A 13,653-nucleotide genomic window follows, 5' to 3' on the forward strand; every position below is an offset into this window, starting at 1 on the left:
CTAGTTCTTATATAATTTCTTACAAATCAGACAGAGGTCTCTACAAACAACATCTCAAATTTCTTTCCAAGTAACTTTAAAAAGTATTGTTCATTGCCACACATACCAAAGGAGGTTTGATTTATCATCATCATGGTGTGATACACCTTCAACGAAACCATTTGAATCTGCGCTGGATTTTTTTTTGAGGTTATGTAGTTACCAAAGCCCTGTCAGAAACAGAGGAAGAACTGGCGGGTGTAGCGGAGATGGGGAGAGGTGGGTGGGGGGTGTGCTGTTTGTGTTTGGGCGAAGGTGGAGTTTTCTGCTGGAGGATGGGGGTTAGGGGTGGGGATTGTGGACGTGTGGGGTCGGGGGGAGAGCAGCGGGTACACTCATGTTGGAGCGCGGGAAAAAAACACGCACCGCAAACCACTCGCTCGAGCGACACCAACGGTATGTTCGACGTCAACACGTCAAAAGATTACGTGACGGTGTGACATTAGCCTCACGTAGTTAAGAGCGAGCACTTTTCTACAGCTTCCGAGTAGCTCGCCGTGATCGTATAGTGGTTAGTACTCTGCGTTGTGGCCGCAGCAACCTCGGTTCGAATCCGAGTCACGGCATTGCGGTTTGGCAATGACACGGCATTGGGAGCTTCGTTATTTTCCCGAATTTAATATTAACCGTTGTTCAATTAAAAATCAACCTTTTCATGTTGAATGGGAGTAAAATAAAAAACATGAAATCAGTGGACAGGACTAAAAGAACCATAAGGAATGAATCCTGTTGGTTAGTTCCAATAGGACTCGGAAGGGGGGGCGCTGCCGAAAGCTGTTGAACATTTGGAGCTAAATTAGAAACCACAGCCTCCATCTTTGGATTACAATCTTAACCATGGGTGAAACATCTATAATATATATATTAAAATATATATAGAACATTGGAGTTTAATTCTATCCAAATACAGGTAAACCAAAGACATGTCTGTCTTGAACAAGACTATATTTACATGCAGGAGAAAGTGAGGACTGCAGATGCTGGAGATCAGAGCTGAAAATGTGTTGCTGGAAAAGTGCAGCAGGTCAGGCAGCATCCAAAGAGCAGGAGAATCGACATTTCGGGCATCAGCCCTTCTTCAGGAATGAGGAAAGTGTGTCCAGCAGGCTAAGATAAAAGGTAGGGAGGAGGGACTTGGGGGAGGGGCGATAGGTGGAAGGAGGTTAAGGTGAGGGTGATAGGCCGGAGTGGGGGCGGAGAGGTCAGGAAGAAGATTGCAGGTTAGGAAGGTGGTGCTGAGTTCGAGGGTTGGGACTGAGACAAGGTGGGGGGAGGGGAAATGAGGAAACTGGAGAAATCTGAGTTCATCCCTTGTGGTTGGAGAGGTCCTAGGCGGAAGATGAGGCGCTCTGCCTCCAACCGTCGTGTTGCTATGGTCTGGCGATGGAGGAGTCCAAAGACCTGCATGTCCTTGATGAGTGGGAGGGGGAGTTGAAATGTTGAGCCACGGGGTGGTTGGGTTGGTTGGTCCGGGTGTCCCAGAGATGTTCTCTGAAACTTGCGGAACATTTCCAGTTTCCAGTTCTCCAGTTTCCTCATTTCCTCTCCCACCTTATCTCAGTCCCAACCCTCGAACTCAGCACCACCTTCCTAACCTGCAATCTTCTTCCTGACCTCTCCGCCCCCACCCCACTCCAGCCTATCACCCTCACCTTATCACCCTCACCTTAACCTCCTTCCACCTATCGCATTTCCAATGCCCCTCCCCCAAGTCCCTCCTCCCTACCTTTTACCTTAGCCTGCTTGGCACATTTTCCTCATTCCTGAAGAAGGGCTCATGCCCGAAACGTCGATTCTCCTGCTCCTTGGATGCTGCCTGACCTGCTGCGCTTTTCCACCAACACATTTTCAGCTCTATATTTACATGCAGAGTTGTGAGTGTGTTGCTGGAAAAGCACAGCAGTTCAGGCAGCAGCCGAGGGACAGGAAAATTGATGTTTCGGGCCGGAGGCTTCCTTCAGGAATGAGGCCGACCCTCAAATTCCTGATGAAGGGCTCCGGCCGGAAACGTCTGATGGTGCCTGACTAGCTGTGCTTTTCCAGCAACACGCTCTCAACTCTCATAACCAGCATCTGCAGACCTCACTGTCTCCTAGTTGATTTCAACCTTACTGCGAAGCCTTTTCCAAGAATGCTTACCTTGAAGAAGTTCTCCTCCTCTCTCTACAATGATCTCAGTGAGTCCCTCTCTCACTGAACTCCCCAAGTCCTCTCCTCTGCCCTCATTCCTGATGGAGGGCTCCGGCCCGAAATGTCGATTCTCCTGCTCCTTGGATGCTGCCTGACCTGCTGTGCTTTTCCAGCAACATACTCTCAACTCTGATCTCCAGCATTGCAGACCTCACTGTCTCTCCAATTTTACATGGATTTGAGTGTCTGATGCTGAATGGACCTCAACTGTACTTTGACAACAAGATTTAGTGGGTTTTCCCCAAGCACATTTGTGGTAACTGCTCAAAGGTTTAGCGTGTCCCTCAACATATCCTCGACATCAGAATGTGCCAGTCTGCAATACACGGTAAAGGCCAATTCCTTGTTCTGGAAGGCCAATATGTTTTGGGCAGAACAAAAACCGTTTTTCACCAAGTTGATGGCCCTCCAGGTGCAGTTGATGCTGGTGTCTGTGTGCTTCCTAGGGAACAGACTGTGGAGTCTTGTGTCACGGCACTGCTTAGGATGAATCTTGATAAAAACCATTCATTGCTCTCCAGCCCTCCTCTGCAAAGACACATTCCAGAAGGAAGGGTGTGACAGTCTTACAGCTATATTTATGCCCTCTAATTTTGGATACCTCTACCCCAGGAAAAGACCTCGGCTATTCACCTTATCAATGTCCCTCTTGATTTATAAACGTCTACCCGTCAACTTCCTACGCTCCAGAGAAACCATTTCTGTCTACCCAACTTTTCCTCATAATTCAAACCTTCCAGTTTTGGCAACATCCTTATCAATCTCTTTTGTACCTTTACCAGTTTAATAACATCCTTCCTATAGCAGGGAGATCAGAATTGGATGTAGTACTCCAAATATGACTTCTTATACAGCTATAACATGACATCCCAACTTTTGAGCTCAATTCTCTGATGAAGACAAGCGCGCCAAATGCCTTCTTCACCACCCTGTTTACCTGTGATGCCACATTCAAGGGATTATGTATCTGCACCCAAGGTCTCTCTGTTTGACAGCACTCCCCAAGGCCCAACCATTAATAGGATAAGTCCTATCCTGATTTGCCTATCTAAATGCAACAACTTGCGTTTATCTTAATTAAACTCCATCTGCTATTCCTTGGCCCACTGGCCCAATTGATCAAGATCCCTTTGTACTCTTAGATAACCTTCTTCACTGTTCACTGTATCACCAGTTTTGGTGTCATTCATAAACTTACTGGCATGCGACCTACATTCATATCCAAACCAGTTATATAAAGGATGAATAACAGTTGACCCAGCACTGATCCTTATGAAATACCACTGGTCACAGGCCTCCAGTCTGAAAGCAGCAAGGTCAGTCATCTCAGTTCTAGTCCAACCACCTTCAGCTGCTTCATCAATAACCTTTCTTCCATTATAAAGTCAAAGTGGGAATGTTCACCAATGATTGCACAATGTTCAACACCATTCATGACTGGGAACAAGTGAGGACTGCAGATGCTGAAGAGTCAGAGTCAAAAAGGGTGGTGTTGGAAAAGCACAGCAGGTCAAGCAGCATCAGGCTTATGCCTGCCTGCACTGACCATTTGGTGCCTTTGTCTGTCCCTCTCCCTTTTATAGGTGCTGTTGTTTTGACTTTTTTTCTCTCCGAAGTTCCAAAACAAGCAACAGTATATAAAACAGTAACTGCTGCTCGTGAAATTCGAGGAAATTATCTCCAACACCTAAAATACCTCAAAAAAGAAGCAGCCTGTTACAGCCTGAATTTTTTCCCATCCTTCAAAGTAGGAATTGATAAAATGTCACATGAACTGACTGCCTACAGATTGTGTACCTTTTGAATAAAATAGAATGCATCTACAAATACAAATCTGCAAATGCAAATTCACCCCATAGACTTATACATCTGTGTGCTTGCGTGTGAAGGAGAGAGAGTGAGTGTGTGGGGGAGAGAGGGAAAGAGTGTACATGAGTGTGTGTGCATGTATGTATGCATGCTTGATAGAGTGTGTGCGGTAGTGTGGTGGAATATATATCTGTGAGAGAGTGTGTGCATGAGTTTGTGTGAGTGTGTGACTGTGTCTGAGCGAGAGTATGTGTTTGAGAGAGGCTCTGTGTGAGCATGTGTGTAAGAACGTGTGTGTTGCTGTATTTATGTGTGCTCCATGTCTGTGGGAGTGCATGGTCTAGTGGGGTCACCCGGCTGGGAGGGGTACATTTCAGTGGTCAAGGACATCTGTCCTTGGATATTTGGATGAACGTCCTCCAAGGCAGACTTCAGAATATGCAACAACACAGAGTTGCTGAGCAGAGGCTGATAGCCTTGTTTGGTACCCATGAGCATGGCTTCAACTGGGATCTTAGGTTCATGCCACACTACAGGTGACCCTACCACACTATACACTCCCAAACACACACACACAAGCACATACATACATGTACACACACACTTTTACACACAATCACACACTCACAGTCACACAGACTCTCTCTCATACACACATTCTCTCTCAGACACACATACATACACTCACAATCAAGTGCACACCCTCTCACAGGCATGTACTCCATCACACCCATCAAGCACATACACATGCTTGCGCACACACTTTCACACACACACCGACACACTTCTTCACTCTCTCTCTCCCCCTCACTCACACACACATAAGCCTATGGTGTGAATTTGCATTTGTGTTTGCAGATCCATTCTATTTTGTTCAAAAAGCACACAATCTGTAGGCAGACTTTTTAAAATACCTATTTTGGAAATAGAACCAGGCTGACTCAAGGTTAGGATACAGACAAACTCTAACCTCACACCTATAATGCATTGTCTGAGCTGAGATGTCACCTTTTTTCGATAAAACTTTAAGTTACCCCGGGAATGTGACTGGAAAGTAATTTTGGGATTTACATATTAATTATTTGAAACCTGCAAACCTGGTGTTGTTTAATTTCTAACATTGTCCACCCCAGTCCAATACGGCACCTCCGCATCCCAATTAAATGAGGCAGAAAGATAATTACAAAACATTAGAAATAAAGTGATCCTGGAAACACACCAAATGACTGGAAGAACATGGAACAAAAACAGAAGCTGCTGGAAAAACTCAGCAGCTATGGCAGCATCTGTGCAGAAAAACCAGAGGAAGGGTCACTGGATCCAAAATGTTAACGGATTTTTTTTCCACAAATGTTACCAAATGCAACATTGGTTACAAAGTTAAAAATCACACAACAGCAGATTATGTCCAACAGATATGGAGATAGTTGTCTGATGAAGGAGCAGCGCTCCAAAAGCTAGTGCTTCCAATTAAACCTGTTGGACTATAACCTCGTATTGTGTGATTTTTAACTTTGTACACCCCAGTCCAACACCGGCCTCTCCAAATGATAACACTGGTTACAGGCTTTTTCATTCTTTAACTGTAATACCAGAACAAACCAATAGGAGATTCTAGACAGCAATACTTGCACTTTCCTATACATCTGGGCGCAGATATTATTTATTTCCCTGAAAGACCACTGAAATAGGCGAAATCAATTGAATAAAACTCTCTACTGGGCTCAGTAATTTTTACAACGAGGTTTGAGTGAGACGTTTCACTGATTGCTGTAATAAAACCAAAACTGTGCTTGAATACTGTTATATGCAAATGATATTGCCTGCTGGGTAATAGCAGAACAAATTAAACTATTTCTTATATACGCAGAAATATATTTGAGAACGATGCAGCGAAATACTTTGTGTCAATATATTATTTTCTACTAGATACTAGAATTTTCTAAGAAGGGGGATTACTGGTCACTCTCTCCGAAAGGTGATTCGCTCGGAGTGCAGAACGGAGAACGCGCTACTAAACTTTAAGACTATACTCTTATGGATCATTTCTATAGTTTTTAACTTGAGAAATGGATTCTTGAGTGTTTGGCTTCACCAACCATGAGGAGGATATAAAGTGTATTCTTCTGAACGTGAAGTTGGTTGAAAATGTTGCGTTTTCGCAAGTGTTTTCAGCCGTTGATGATCGTTCCCTTCTTCCGAGAAGTGGAGGAAGAATACGCATTCTGAGTGGTTGGCTTTATATTTTTATAATCAGACAGCATTAAATGTTCTGAATTTGTTCTGCCTATTTAATCCCAGGTTTGTGTTTGAGCGGTAATTTTTTTGTGTGTAAATAAATAAAGTTATTGCATGAATTTATGTGATATTCTGTAAATCTGTATTTTAGAAATAGCATCAGTTTTAACATTGGGGTACCTCATACTTTCAATGCACTATCTGGGTTGACGTGGCACATCGCTTGAGAATGTAGCTTCAAAAAAGTTCTGGGTTTTACACTTGAAAGTTATAGTCCAACACGGTCATTCTAAAAGACTGACAAACAATCCAGGTCTTTTTCAATACATGTATATAATTTCAGTTACATCACACTGTAAACGTTTGCATAAATTCTGTATCTTACAATCTTATACTCCACAACCACCTGATGACGGAGCAGTGGACCGAAAGTTAGTGCTTCCAAATAAACCTGTTGGACTCTCGCCTGGGATTGTGTGATTTTTAACTTTGTACACCCCAGGCCAAAACCAGCACCTCAAAATCATTACTGAATTCCGTACAGATCACATTTATTGATCTGCCCTCTTCAATCCTTGAAAGTGCCATCGCAATTAGGCAGGATAGTGAAAAAGGTGTTAGGTATGAAGGGCTTTTGCCCGAAACATCGATTTCGCTGCTCGTTGGATGCTGCCTGAACTGCTGTGCTCTTCCAGCACCACTAATCCAGTATTTGGTTTTCAGCATCTGCAGTCATTGTTTTTACCATGCTTGCCTTATTGGTCAGTGCATGAGTATAGGAATTTGGAGGTCATGAAGTGGCTGTGAGGATGTTCTGAAAGAGTTCGGAAAAGATTTACAAGGATGTTGCCAGTGTTGGAGGGTGTGAGCTAAAGGAAGAGACTGAACAGGCTAGGGCTGTTTTCCCTGGAGTATCAGAAGCTGAGGGTTGACCTTATAGAGATTTATAAAACCATAATGGGCATGAGTAGGGTAAATAGATAAGGTCTTTTCCGGGGCAGGGGTGGGGTGGCATTATCTAGGACTAGAGAGCATAGGTTTAAGGTGAGAGGAGAGGGCTCTAAGGGTCAACCTTTTCATGCAGAGGGTGGTACGTGTATAGAATGAGCTGCCAGAGGAAGTGGTGGAGGCTGGCTCAATTACAATGTTTAAAAGGCATGCGGATGGGTATATGATTAGGAAGGGTTCAGAGGGATATGGACCAAACCCAGCCTTGGGTTAAAAACTGGCAAGTAACATTCATGCCTCTCATGTACCAACAAAAGAGGATCTAACCAATGCCCCTTGATGTTCAATGGCATCACAATCACTGAATCCCCCATCATCTCATCCTGGAGTCATCAGTGACTAGAAACTTATCTTGACTTGTCATATAAATACTTTTGAGTGCAAGTTCAGATAAGAAGGGAGGAATCCTGCAGCAGGTAACTCACTTTCTGACTCCTGAAAATCTGTCTACCCTCTTCAAGGCACAGATCAGTGTGATGGAATACTTGACTGGGTAAGTGCAACTCTAGCAACACTCAATAAGCTTGACACCATCCAGGACAAAATCTTGCAAGTCCATCCCTCACAATGGGTCAACCAAATGGACTGCAGTAATTCAAGGAGGGAGCTCACCACCAACTTCTCAAGTATAACTAGGGATGGGCAATAAATGCTGGCCCAGTCAGAGAAATCCACATTCCTGAACAAACGCTTAAAAATTCAGATTTTGATCAGTTAGTATTTTTAATACTTAAATTTTTCAGTCTAATGCTGTGTCCCATTGTTAAAATTGTATATTGTACCATTATATAAAATTGTTTCCTGTTTGTTGCCAGGTGACAGGGTGAAGTTGAGGATCTGAAACCTGAATACATGCTGAGGTAACTAGCTGTTGTCAGGAACAACCGCTTAACATATATTCTTAATAACTTAGGTGGCAATAAAATGGCTTCTTGATGCAAATAATATGACAAAATGGCTTCTAGACTGCAAATTGACAATTCTGCTTTTGCTGCATATTTGACTAACCACAGTCTTCTTCAATAGAGATTAACAGTCAATGCTCCCTTTACAGCATAGAAATAACTAGACAAGACATTAACTGGCCATCCTAACTGACCTTCAGATGCAGGTGCAAAGGCCCGGTTAGTGAGATAAGGGTGGCCTGAGTGTTGGAAAACAGGTTGGTTCCCAGGAAATATAATTGGACCAAATAACTGTCAAATAAAGTAACATTGTGTATTGATTGGTAATTGTCTGAATGTACTATGTGATAATAGCCTGTACATTTCTTTAAGAAAAGTATAAAAATGTCTTTGTTTTAAACCATTTGCACAGCTCCTTTGAGGAACACGGAACTGTGTAACCTCTGTGTTTCCAGATGCTCTGTACCCAACTGTATGAAGAAATAAAAAAGGAAGTCTTAAAGAACAACCAATTGTGAGTGCTTATTGAACGATCATGGAACTGAGAGACTCCCGGCCCCTCCCCCACCCCAGGGATCCAGATCTTCAAAGTGAGATACATATGAACAAAGGATTCAGTTGTGAACTTCAAATCAATCAATCTGCAGACTTGCTAAATAAACAGCATTTTGGCTGGCATATTTACAACAATGTAAATTTAGGGGCAAGAGGTCAGAAGCAGACATTTTCAGGGGAATAAATGTAAACATCATCCTGATGGTCACCTTTGTGTGAGGCTTTATCTAGCTGTGTGTAAGTCCACATTGTGTAAATACCAAGTGTCATTCCATGCTGTGGTTCTATAACAAAAATAAAATACTGTGGATGCTGTGGAGAAATTCAGCAGGTTTGGCAGCATCTATGGAATTGGGGGAAAGAGTTAATCTTTTGAGTCGAGTATGACATCTTCAGAACAGTTCTGAAGATGTGTCATACTGGACTCAAAATGTTAATGCTGAAGTTCTATTTCTTAAGTGTTGTGAAGAATGGATTAGGCCATGTTACCTCAATGTCCATTCAATTGGATCATACCATACAATCTGTCCTTTATGAAAAGGGTTATGCAGGAAAACATCTTTGACCACAAATCTATCAATCAGGGATTAGTCCATATGTGATCTGCTTGAAGTCCGGTGGGAAAGGAGAATATGGATCCTGTCACATGGTTCCTAAACATATTGCCAAAGTCATTTTTCACAATGCTTCATTGCCATAAAGTTTGTTCAAACTTTATTTTTATTTTGAAAATATACTTTATTAGTAAAACGTCTCTTTGTGTATGTACATTGATACAAAAACAGTAGTTCTGTACAGCTGCATATCAAACAAACAAAACTGTGACTCTCTCTCTTACACATTAATATTTACATATATTTGAGGCAGTAGGAGGATTCGATAACTGAATGGACCCGTATTTACAAATTCTGAACAAACATCTAGACATAACCTGGCTGATGGTGAGAAACAATCCCTGCATCAGCCTGTGCATAGACCTGTGGTACACAAAAACCAAATGTCACTATGTACTGAGGTTCTACCTGTCCATGGTGTTGTAAAGGACAGGTCTGGCCTTGTTGTTGCAAAATGCACTGAGTAGTTGGACCGTTCCGTATTAGATAACATAGAAAAATTAGATAACATATACCTTTGCCCAAAAGTCCATCAGGACGCGGTCAGCACTTAGTGTCCTGCAACAGAGAGGTTGGATCTTGTTGAGTTGTTCCCTGAGCAGACTGTTAAAGTAATTTGGCGGAATGCCTCATCGCTAGAAGATTCAACACATTGCTTGGCTGGTGGTGAGAAAGGCAATATCTTTGAGATCCTTCACATACGCCTCGACTCTTTGCGTCACTGCACGCTGCTTTCGAAGCAGCTGTAGGTGGCTAGAGACTGTCACCCATCTCCCTATGGAACATGCCGTTGCAAAGGAAGTCTGGGCATAAGTCACACGACATCAAGTTATAGTACAACAGGTTTATTTAAAATCTTTTGGAGCCTGAAAAGGTGCAGTGCTCTGAAAACTTCTGATTTCAAATAAACTTGTTGGGGTATAACCTTGTGAATTCTGACCCTGTCCATCACCAGCGCCTCCACATCAAAGGAAGTCGAGAGAAATAGAGATGTACAGCACAGAAACAGACCCTTTGGTCCAATTCAATGCCGACCAGATATCTTAACCTAATTTAGTCCCATTTGCCAACGCTTGCCTTTGGTTGGTCATTCCATACACACACCACCCTCTGCATGAAAACGTTGCCCTTTTGGTCCATTTTAAATTTTTCCCCTCTCACCCTAAACCAATGCCTTCTAGTTCTAGACTCCCCCACCCCAGGGAAAAGATCTTGTCTACTTACCCTATTCATGCCCTTCATAATTTAATAAACCTCTATAAGGTGACTCCGATGCTCCAGGGAAAACAGCCTCAGCCTATTGTTTCTCCCTATAGCTTAAATCCTCCAACCCTGGCAATATCCTTGTAAGTCTTTTCTGAACCCTTTTGAAAGATGCAGTTGTTTTTGTTAAGGTTTGTCCCGATCAGCTCCATGACAAAGGAGACACGCCAAGGCAGTGTGTCTGGAGGATCATCAACTCAGTGAAAGACCCTCTTTGGTCTGCCTGAAACTTGTTGGTCTTCCAGAGCAAGGAGTTGACCTCAACCAAGTGTTCCATTCCCATCAATGTTGAGTTCACTGATGAAGTAACATCACAACCCCACGTAAACCAGATGCTTTCACAATAACCTTAGAGTCAGCATCATTCCTGATTTGTCAGCTTTAGCACTTAGTAGTAACCCGGCAAGAGTCAGCTGTTTCAGAGGAACAAAAGAGAAAATCATTTGAAACATGGATGTAGAAACCAGTTTGAAAGGAAAATGCTGGAACTGCTGGGAAGCTGCTGAACGTTTTGATTAGATGGGTTTTGTTTCAATATTCTATTGTGATTTTTGTTGTTCCTGTCCTGTTAGAGCCACCAATGGATGGTGTTGAATCATTCAGTTAAAAATCACACAACACCAGGTTATAGTCCAACAGGTTTATTTGGAAGCACTAGCATTCAGAGTGCTGGTCCTTCATCACGTAGTTCTGAAGCAGGTTCATATCACACCACAGGTGACCCCACTACATTATACACTCTCTCACATGCACTCACACACAAGCACACATACACACACTTAGATACACACTCACACAGACCCCCTTGCATTCACATGGCCTCTCTCATACACATACACATAGACACCCCACACCCAAGCAGATACCTTCTCACAGGCATACCCCATCATACGCACACACACTCTCTCTCATGTGCACTCACACTCATATACACACACTTATCTGTCTTCTGCACACAAGTCTATGGGGTGAATTTGTACTTGCGGAATTATATTTGCAGATACATTCTGTTCTGGGGTCGGTGATTCACCCTGACCAAACCTGTGCTGTACCGGGCAGGAAGATCGCTGAGAGTCTCGCACTCCTCAGGGATACGATGCCTACGTGCAGGACAGAGGGTTGGACACTTGCCTCATCAGCCTGGACCAGGAGAAAGCCTTTGACAGGATATCACACAGGTATATGAGAGATGTTCTCTCCAAAATGGGCTTTGGGGAGGGAATCTGCAATTGGATCAGACTGCTCTACACCAACATTGTCAGTGCAGTCTCCATCAATGGGTGGGAATCCGATAACTTCCCAGTCAGATCTGGAGTCAGGCAGGGCTACCCTCTCTCTCCTGCCTTGTTTGTGTGTTGCATTGAGCCATTTGCCGAATCCATCAGGAAGGATGCGAGCCTGATAGGGGTGACTATTCCTGGCAGCGGGAGCCTGCAGGTTAAGGTTTCCCTGTACATGGATGACGTCGCCGTTTTCTGCTCAGATCCGCTGTCCGTGCGCAGACTCATGTGACAATATGTGACCAGTTTGAACAGGCCTCGGGGGCCAAGGTAAACCGAGGCAAGAACGAGGCCATGCTCTTCAGGAGCTGGGCAGACCAATCCTCCATCCCCTTCACCGTCAGGACGGACAACCTGAAGGTGTTGGGTATTTGGTTTGGGGGGGCTGGGGCGTGCACAGTCTTGAGAGGAGCGTATCAGCAAAGTGAGGCAGAAACTGGGCAGATGGAAGCTACAGTCACTCTCCATTGTGGGAAAAAACCTGGTCATCAGGTGTGAGGCACTATCGTTGCTGTTATACGTGACACAGGTCTGGCCTATTCCCAGAACCTGTGCCGCCGCAGTCACCCGGGCCATCTTCCAATTTATATGGAGGTCAAAGATGGACCAGGTCCGAAGGGACTCGCTGTACAAAGATCTGGGCAACGGGGGGAAAAAATACACCCAATACCACCCTCACCCTGATGGCCACCTTTGTGTATGGCTGCATCAAGCTGTGCGTGGATCCCCAGTACGCAAACACCAAGTGTCACTAGGTACTGAGGTTATACCTGTCCCCAGTGTTGCGAAGGATGGCCTGGCCTCGCTGCCGCGGAACACTCCGAGTAGTTGGGCTGTTACGTATCACCTGTCCTTCGTGGAGAAGTTTATGAAGAAAAACACCTTTGACCACAAGTCCATCAGGAAGTGGTCAGCACGTAGTGTCCTTGAGACCCTTTGGGAAAAGGAGGGTGGATCCTATTGAGCGGTTCCCTGAGCAGACTGTCAAAGCCATTTGGCAGAATGCCTCATCGCCAGAACGTTCCAACAAGCACCAAGACATGGCTTGGCTGGTGGTGAGAAGGGCTCTGCCTGTGAGATCCTTTATGCATGCCTGGACTCTCAGCCGCTCTGCATGCTGCCCTTGAAGCGGCTGGGGGGGGGGGGGGGGGTGGGAGGGGGCGGGGGAACAAGACTGTCACAACCTCCTTCTGGAATGTGCCTATGCAGAAAAAGTCTGGAGAGGAATGCAGTGGTATTTGTCGAGGTTAGTCCCGAGCAGCTTTGTGATGCAGGACTCCGTGCTCTACGGTCTGTTCTCTGGGACGCACACCGAGACGAACATCAACTGCGCCTGGAGGATCATCAACTTGGTGAAGGACGCTCTCTGAGCAGTCTGAAACCTGTTGATTTTCCAGCTGAAGGAGTTGACCCCGACTGAGTGTTGTAGACTGGCACATTCCAAGGTCCAGGACTACGTGTTGAGAGATGTGCTGAAGCTTGGGGCAACTGCCGTCAAGACACGGTGGGGAAAGACCCCTGTGTAACATCTGCCTGTTTGAGAAGAACAGAGGGCCCCTCACAGTCTTTTGGGCTCTGCTGACGCCTCAGCTAAATATATAGATATATGACTGATAAACGTACAGACCTGTACATACAAATGATAAATTCTGATCTCTGTATGCAAAGAAATTGAATGTTTACGTATGTGTGGCATGACCAACTGTACAGACCATCAAAATAATTTATGAATAAAGTATATTTTTGAAATAA

At 44.3% G+C, this 13,653-nt stretch overlaps 2 non-coding genes across 2 annotated transcripts; both read left to right on the forward strand.

Annotated features, from left to right (window-relative positions):
- Nucleotides 1-533: 533 nt before the first annotated feature.
- Nucleotides 534-605, forward strand: trnah-gug (transfer RNA histidin (anticodon GUG)). The gene has a single exon. It is a non-coding gene; the product is annotated as a tRNA-His (tRNA).
- Nucleotides 606-6,061: 5,456 nt separating this feature from the next.
- On the forward strand, nucleotides 6,062-6,272 carry LOC140458628 (small nucleolar RNA U3). Its single transcript, XR_011953624.1, has one exon. It is a non-coding gene; the product is annotated as a small nucleolar RNA U3 (small nucleolar RNA).
- The last annotated feature ends 7,381 nt before the right edge of the window (nucleotides 6,273-13,653 follow it).

This window comes from Chiloscyllium punctatum, chromosome 33 (assembly GCF_047496795.1).
Source record: "Chiloscyllium punctatum isolate Juve2018m chromosome 33, sChiPun1.3, whole genome shotgun sequence".
NCBI lineage: Eukaryota > Metazoa > Chordata > Chondrichthyes > Orectolobiformes > Hemiscylliidae > Chiloscyllium > Chiloscyllium punctatum.